Consider the following 9,346-nt stretch of genomic DNA (forward strand, 5'->3'; position numbering starts at 1 on the left):
GAGTAATCATAATACCAACAACAGTAATGGTGAGAAAAACGCTCCTGTTGCAGGAAACTCGGAAAGCCATAGCGTTACCTCCCGGGGGTTGCACACGCCTCCCCCCACGTGTGCAGAGATGCCGCCCTGGGATTTCGGGGTGCCGCTGATGCCGGAAGGTTCGCATCCTGGGCTCACATAGCAGGAACTCCACTCTGTCAGCGGGATCCCGCCTGCTGCCCAGGGTGTCGCTGCATCAGGAAATGGTGTCGGAAGAGCCACTCTGTGTCGCGGCTTGTCATTCGGATTACCCGTGTATTGAAGTGACATGTCCCCCAACTATAATGAAAGGCCACAGGCTGAGTGGCTCAAGCCCTAGACAGTGATTTCTCACAGCTCCGAAGGCTGGGAAGTCCTAGGTCAAGGTGCCTGCAGATTCGGGTCCCGGCGAGACCGTCTCCCCAGCGTGCAGGCGGCTGGCTTCCCGCTGCGACCTCAGTCCAAGAGGAGAGTGAGCGCCAGCCTCGTCCTCGTCTTCCAGGGCCGCCAACCCATCGTGGGGGCCCTGCCTTCATGGCTTCGCCCAATCCTACACTCCTGCCAGCAGACGCCCCTCCAAACCCCATCACGGGGTAGGGGTTAGACTCCCACACAGGAATCTCGGCGCTGGGGAATCGCGCTCTCAGCCTAAAACAAGTGAGATCGCACTTTCCTCTTACGGATTTTAGTGGTAGATTTGGAGAGGACAATTTGGAGGTTCTGCAAGCCTGCCCTGGGTGATTACAATATGCCCTTGGCACTCGGTGCTAACCTCGAGGTATCGGCATGCACGGTAAACCGCCTGCTGTGTTCGGGAACCGAGAACAAACGGGGTTTGCGTCCGGGTGCCCAGGAAGCGGGGTCACCACAGACTGCTGTCCAGCAGGGCGAGGAGGTGTCCTGTGCCCCGAGGAAAACCCAGCACAACTCCTCGGGCTGAGGGAAAGCAGAATTCAGGATCACAAGCACCGTTTCCGAAGCGGGAGTCGGTGCTAACGGACTCTGGCTGAGTGATGGGGACGATCCGCGGGAGGCTTCGCAGGCACCAGACAAACCCTAAGGCCTTTAAAATAACCATCTGGTGCTCGCTTCGGCAGCACATATACTAAAATAACCATCTGAACGCACTACGGAGATTAAAAACAAACACAGGGTTGACTTTCCAAACCTGAGCATAACCGGCCAAGCCAGTCCCTCCCGTGTGGACACTGGGCTGCAGATTTGAGAAGAAACCGTGAGCCGGGCTTCATCAGTTTTCTTGGTCTCCTGTGGCTTTTCTCAATTCTGGAAATTCAGTTTAAGCACAGTGTATACGACCACAATGTCTTCATCTGCACAGCCGCGGGGGTGGTCCCCGGTCTGGGCTCCCGTGAGCAGAGCTGCCGGGAGCACGGGCGCGCAGAGCCTTCCGGGTGCTGACGCCCCTTCTGCGGGATGTGCGCCCCGTCGTGCGATTGCTGGGCCGTAGGGCGGCTCTGGTTTTAACGTTCTGTGGACGCTCCGTACTGGTTTCCAGAGGGCCGGCCCCAGCTTGCATTCCCAGCAGCAGGGCAGGAGGTTCCCCTTTCTCCACGTCCTCACCGGCACCTGTCGTTTCCTTAGTAATAGCCGTTGGGACTGGGGTGAGGGGCTCTATCTGCAACGCAGCGGTGCTCAGCCTGCTGCTAACACTGTCGCGAACACGGCTCGTCTGCAGCCGCACAAACGGGCCTGGAGGATGTCATGCTAAGTGACACAAGTCAGGCACGAAAGAAAAAAGAAAGAAGTGCTCTCAACCTGGCATCTAAAAACTCAAATCCAAGGAAGCAGGGCAGGAAGGCTGGTTACTAGGGCGAGGAGGCGGGATATGGGGAGGTGGGCACGAGTTTCCAGCTCTGCAGGATGAGGGAGCCCAGGGATCTCACGCACAACAGCAGGACGGCAGCTGGCAATCCTGTACCGAAAGCTGGAAATGTCAGGTGCGCTCAACCCATACACAAGAAGTGTATGTCAGTGCATCACGCTGTACACTTAACTCTACAGCTTTTATTGAAAAGTGAAATGCAGTGAGCATCTGCCTTCAGCTCAGGTCATGATCTCAGGGTCCTGGGATCGAGTCCCATGTCGGGCTCCCTGCTCAGCAGAGAGCCTGCCTCTTTCTCTCTCCCTCTGCCCCTTCCTCCTGCTCACTCTCCCCTCTCTGTCTCTCCAGATAAATAAATAAAATCTTTTAAAAAAATAAAATATAATAGAGCAATTTTACAAGGGCAACAGAAAAAGAAAATAAAAGTGTTAATAGCTAAACAATTAACTACATTTTAAATGCATTCCTTGGTCCTTTGATAGCAATAATTTGTTTTAGTTTAGATTACATTTTCCAATTTAATGGAGAAGAAAATTCAGATTTTGCAAGGGCAACGTATGTTGATGATATTCCTGAAGAATCTTGCCAGGATTTCAGGGGAGAAGAGAAATTACACATATCAAAGCAATCCACGTTTCCTTGAGTGGAAATCCTGGGGAGAGCTTTCCTTTCGTATTTGTCTCTACTCGTGGCTGTGCAGATCGGAGTCTCCTGATGTAATCAGAGCTATTCTGCGTCAGTGTCCCGGAGCGAGCAGAAGTCACAGGAGCAGCCCTGGACGAGGGTGTGCGGAGGGTGGTGGCGCTTCCCGGCCCTGCCTCTCCCTCGAGTCACTCCCCTGCCCAAACTTGCGCAGCCCAGCCGTAACTGCGTGAGTTACGCCTCCGGCCCCGCTTCTGTGTGGAGCTCCAGATGCACGTCCTGTTACAAACTCAACATTCCCGTCTGGACTTGGGCAGAAGCTTCAGATCCGCGCGCTCCGAAGGGAAGCTCTCTCCTCTTTTCCGCTTGCTCTGCCCCATTGTTAGCGTCCTGGTTCTTCGAGTTCGACCTTTACATTCCCTGAGCCTCCCCCACCCCAAACAAAAATCTGTTTTCTTTCTTTCTCTCACAATCTTTCAGGAAAGACTCTTTTGCTTGCTCTTCAGCATACGCCCAGAATCTGGTCACTGATCTAAACGCCACCGTCCTGTGTCAGCGGAGGGGCTGCAGCAGCTTCTCCGGACGGTCCTTCTCCCGCTGACCACGCATTCTCTCCAGACAGCAGCCAGGGTGGTCACAATGGCCCCCATGTTGTCTTCAGGATGGACCAGTGGCCGCCCGGGTCACCTTGCCCTGCCGACTGTCCTCAGAGCCCATCTCCTGGTGCTCTTGTGTGCCCTGCTTCCCTGCTGTTCCTCAAACACACCAGAACTTTTCCCTCCGGCCTGCCTGTGTGGCTGGGCTGTGTCCTGTTCCAGGAACCCCTCCCTCCAGATGTCCAGTGGTTGATTCCCTTCTCTTCCTTAAATCTTTCAAGTCACAACTTCCCAGGAGTCCCATGCTAACCATTCTACTTAATATGAAGATGTTCCTTTTCCCAACGCTACATCCCTAATCCTTCCAACTTTACTCTGCTTTAATTTTGCATGACACTTCGACTGTTCTAACATCGTTTACAAGTGACGTATCGATCACATGCAGCATCCGTTACATGTCTGCCCTCCTAAAATACAACGTTCTTGGAGAGCTCAGGCCTTTTATGATAATTTCACCAATACTGCTCAAATGCTTAAGACAACGTTCAGCACACTGGAGGAGCTCAGCAAATATATTTGTAGAAGAGGATTGGCAAAATGAGCGAATGAGTGGATTTGTCTAGAATTAGCGGTCTCACTCAGATGACTTCTCTTTCTTCCAAGTAAAGAAAGAAATAAAAAAAATATAATTAACTGAAAACACGTTTAGGCTTAACAAAATAGTTAGGTAAGCGATTTGAAAATTTTAAGGAAAATACAATAAAAACGTAGGTTTTTACAGCCCACTCCCATATTTAGTATGGCCCCATGTTCACAAGCTCTAAACGTCATAAGGAAAATTTTAGATTGGTTAAACCATGAGGAGGTGTCGTGGCGCGACCACGTCGAGGTTTGGATGACCTGAAGTAGGGGCAAGCTTCAACATTAACAACCACACATAGAACTTTAAAATTCTGTTGGTGCGGCTAAATCCTCAACCCATAAACATCCGTAATTATGGTTGAACCTAACCTCAATCTACCATCTTTAACTCTGGTATTCATTTAGGAGTTTTTCAATAAGCTTCGTGTTTTAGAATAGTTTTATATCTATTTAATTAATTTATTTAGTAGGATTAAATAATCCTATTTATTTAATAGGATTATTGTGGCTATATTATGGAGTCTTCATGTACCCTACAGCCAGGTTCCTCTGTTGTTAACATCTTATGTTAGCAGGTACACCTGCTAAAATTAGGTAACAAAAATTAATATATTATTATTCAATGATGTTAGTGATTTATTCAAATTACCTCTGTTCATTCATAATTTCCCTTTTCTGTCCCTGGTTCCCACCCAGGACAGCACCCACATTTCCAAGTTGCATGGCAGTTTCTCAGACTTTCCTTGATTTGGACAACCTTGACAGTTTGGAGGAATGCTGGCCAGTTCTTCTGTTGGAATCTGTCTGATGTTTCCCAAGGTTAGACCAGGGCAACGCTCAGGGAGGTAATCGCAATGGTGAAGGGCTGACATCGTCATCTTGCCTATTTCCTTCCCCAAACTGGAGCCCTTCCTTCTTGGATCCCTGTTCTTTTCTGTGGAGAATGGTATTAGAGACCAAGATCTGGGAGCCGGGGTGCTCGCTGCTACTGGCGTCCTGACTTCTAGGCCTTCAGCTGACAAAGCAGGGAGCTAAGTCTCTCTAGGACCCCGGAACACACACATATCTAACCATTTTGATTTATAAACATCTGTGTGCACACTAAGCTAAAGGAGTGTTCATACTGACATCTGCAACTTCATTGGTTGCCACATGGAGCGTTCTGGCTCTTCCCCTGTCTTACCTGTAACTTCCCACTCTAACACTGGAAGCCTGGCTCATACCCTCCCCCAACCACATACTTCCCCTTCAATTCCAGCATGCGTGGATAGTGTTTCCTGAACTGTTCATCCCTGTTCTCATGGCAAAGAACTTCCCAGAGTGCAGACTTTATGCCTAGCTCCTTTTGCCTTTACTCGCATGAACCCCACACTTTTCCAAAGCTGCCAAGATCACATCACTTCCCCCACAAACACAATGCTGTTTTATGCCTTGTAACTCCTCTAGACTTGCTACCTTCTACAATCTACCCACTCGTTCCTAAATGATTTTTTATTTGCACTCATTAAGATTTGCTCTTGCTGCTTTATAGTTCTATGAATTTTGCCAAGTGCTCCTCTACATCTTGAATTCATCATTACGGCGACCTGCAAAATGGTTCACCCACAATTTTCCCCCGTGCTTCACCCATCCATCTCAGAACCCCTACAAACACGGATATATTTTTTTACCATCATTATAGTTTTACCTTTTAGAATGACATACAATTGGAAACATCAGTATGTCTCTTTTTAAAGATTGGCTTCTTTCACTTAGAAATAGGCATTTAAGATTCGTTATTTTTTTTTTTCATGGCTTGCTAGCTCATTCCTTTTTATCACTGAATAATATCCATTGTACAGACATAACACAGCTTGAAATCAACTCACTGACTGAATTCTGTTTGCTTCCTGTTTGGAGCTCTTATGAATAAAGCTTCAATAAACATTTATGTGCAGGGTTTTGTGTAGACATAAGTTTTCAAATCAGCTGGGCAAATCTCTAAGAGCCTGAGTAATGGATCATGTAAGACTCTATTCAATTTTATAAGAAACTGCAAGACTCTCTTCCAAAGTCACTGCACCATCTTGCATTCCTTCCCGCAGTGAGCGTTCCACACCCTGACCAAGAGTCGGCATTGACAGTTTTTTTAGATATCAGCCTTCTAATACATATGTCAACAGAAATATCTAATGAAATTTCTAATAGATATGCCATTGTTGTTTCAATTTGGTATTTTCTAAGCATAGGCTGGTATATGAAAGTGTTCAATCATTGTATTGTATACCTGAAACTGATATAACTCTGTTGTTAACTAGCTAGAATTAAAATAAAAATGTAAAAGAAATGGAATTCTCTAATGACAAATGATGTTAAGCATCTTTTCATACACTTATTTTTCATCTGTACATCTTCTGTAAGGAATCTGTTCAGACCTCTTGCCTATTTTTAATTGGATTATTTGTTGTAATACAGTTGAAGTTTAATTACTGGTATAATTTGAACATATGTCCTTTATCAGATTTTTCTTCTGCAAAGATTTTTTCCAAGTCTGCTGCTGTCTTTCCATTCTCAGATACTCACCTCCTCAATGCTGACATTTTTATTTTCATTACCTAACAAATTATCAGTGTTTTCTTTCATAGATTCAGTTTTTGGTGACATGTCTAAAAAATATATCACCAGAACCAAACTCACCTAGATCTTCCCATATATATATATATATATATATATATATATACATATATGATAGTATATTATAGTTTATATGCCAATTACAGTAAAATATTACTAGCCCCTAATTAAGTACATATACATATACATACATATATGATTATGTATATATATATATTTTAGAGCTTTTATAATTTTGTATTTTATATTTTGGTCTTTGGTCTACTTTGAGTTAATTTTTAAGAACAGTCTATGCCCAGTTGTTTTTCTCCCCCTTATAGATGTTATTCTAATACCATTTGTTAAAAACACTATGTTTCCTCTGTTAAATTGCCTTTGCTTCTCTGCAAAGGTCAGAGCTCAGTTGACTATCAACTCTATTGTGTGGGTTCATTTCCAGGCTCTCTATATTGTACCAGGGGTCTGGGGGCTCATTCTCTCAGCATTGCCCACTGCTTTGATTATGGGAGCTTCATGGTAATTGTCCAGAAAGAACTGACAATGCAGACTCTGATTATGGTAGCTTCCTGGCCCTTGGTGTGAAGCTGTCCAACCTTGGAGTTATAGAACTTTGTTCTAACACACTGGTCATTCTGGGTCACTCACCAACACTTCCTAGTTGCCTCCTGTGGCTTCTCATAGCATTTGGTCTCTTGTGAATTTTTTCTCTTGGACTGGAGCCGATCATCTGAAATACATATAAGGACAAAGTTTGTTGATTCACCTAAACATCTATTTTGAATTATTGAAGAAACTCAATTTTCTTCTTAAAAGTAAGCAAATCAGATCCCTTCTCTTCAATTACACCAGGAAGTAATGAACCTAATTAATCACCAGTTAATGTATCTTATGATCAGACTGATAAAAGTCAACATTTGTCAGGGGGGTGTTTATATGCCAATTACAGTAAAATATTACTAGCCCCTAATTAAGTTGTTTGTTTTGAATAAGCTGGGTTTGGTCTCTAGGCTTCCCTCATAAATTACTTGCACATTTGAGTCACGGAAAACCTAATCATCACTGTAACACTCAAAGAGTACACTCTCTCACTACCATAAATACTGAAATATAAACTCTCTTTTTACCCCTGTTAAATTGTTACAGTTCCAATAATTAAGATGTAATGTTTATTTAGTGTGTTTCTTTTAATGAAAACTTAGATCCCATTAATAACTTAAATACTGTAATTTTAAGAAATGTGTTCAGGATGCCATCATAATATTTTAACTAGTATCTCTTTGTTATTATACTTATTATTTTGGAAACCACATATTCGTTATTTGCATAATAATGAATTAGATTGTATCCCAAAATAATGGCATTCTTGGTTATCACTCCTTGGAAATCTTTATCTAGGAAACTATTATAATTAAGAATTTGGTAATCCAATAATGGAATCCCCCTTTGACTTATCCATGATAATATAAATGTACTTTGAACCATGCCCTACACTTATGGAAGATATAGAGGATATTAAACAAAACTATTTTGTATGCAGGTACACACTCTACTACTTATGCTCTGTAAACACACTGAATGTGCTCTAAATGAACAAAAGTCATACTAAACAAATTTAGAGTCTCATGTGTTTTACTTATTTTGGTTTTGTGACTTGGTGAAACTAAGACTCTGGACTTTAATTAGAAAAACAGAAAATAATAATATTGTCACCCATTTCACTGTGTTGCTTTAACAGTAGACATTAGGTAAAGGACCTTTCATAGTGTCTAGCCAGGGGAAATGCTAAATTTATATTTGGTATCACCTATTGGTTTTCATTGTTAATACTGGAATTAATACTACCTTTAGTTTTTTCTTATTATTTATGACAATCCTTTCACTATCTTCTTAGGGTAAAGCAAATAAGATTTTGAAAGATGTGCATCATCTTATAAGCTCTTCCGTCCAGAGCAAAACCAGGGAATCTCTATAAGAATTGTAAGAGCTGAGGAAGTCATCCTTGTGCTGCATATTTGGGGACTGGAAAAACCGCTCATTGAAGGGAGGTCACAAAGACCCCCCTGGCACTTTTCTCTCTCTCTCTTATGGGGAAAAGAATCTATGATCTTCAGGTATGGTTATCTACCTAAAAGTTCCCAAAGAATCCTTGAAAAAAATCAGTCATCTATGGACATAAACATTGTCCCTTTGAGGAGACTAATGGAACCCGTTTCAGCTAGGACAGTGGAGCAGGAGAAATGCCCTCCAGGCCCTGAAAGAAAGGCAGGCATACATGTGCGGTTGGACCCGTCCTGGCAGAAGGGTTGGGACACCAGGGAGGCAGCAGAGCCACAATCCAGGAAGGTGTGCCTTCCCAAGAGGAGAATAGACTCCACAGACTAATGGATACAAAAATAATAATAATAAGCCTAAAAATTCAACAATGTAGATGAAATTGACCAAGTCCTTGAAAGACACAACTACCAAAACTCATTCAGGAAGAAACAGACCACCAACATAGTCCTACATCTACCAAAGAACGTGATTGCCTGGTTAAAAGTCTTCTGGTAAAACTCTGAGTCATAAGGTCATCACTGGTGAACAATGACAAATGCTTAAGAATCATTAGCAGGTTGACACTCTCTCTTCCCCAACACAGGAAAGAGACAGACTGTAGAAAACCAGTTCAACATTGCTCTAATATGGAAACCAGAGATAATACAAGATAAGCCAACTAGAGAACAGTATCTCCCATGAATACACACACAACTGTCCCCAACTAAATACCAGCAAATCAACCCCAGTAAAGTTCGAAGAGGACAATGCTATGGGGTGTTATCGAATGGGGTGTTTATCCCCTGGCTACAGAGCAGCCTATCAATGCAAGCAATTCACTGTATTAGTGAGATAAGTCACAGTAGATTCAGGAAAAGTATTTGACCAAAGACAGATAATCTTCATTCATGATATGCATTCTCAGTAAATTGGGAATAGATGGAAATCTCCATAATGT

The sequence above is a fragment of the Mustela putorius genome, unplaced genomic scaffold (assembly GCF_011764305.1).
Source record: "Mustela putorius furo isolate JIRA1106 unplaced genomic scaffold, ASM1176430v1.1 tig00004033_pilon_pilon_pilon, whole genome shotgun sequence".
Taxonomy (NCBI): Eukaryota; Metazoa; Chordata; class Mammalia; order Carnivora; family Mustelidae; genus Mustela; species Mustela putorius.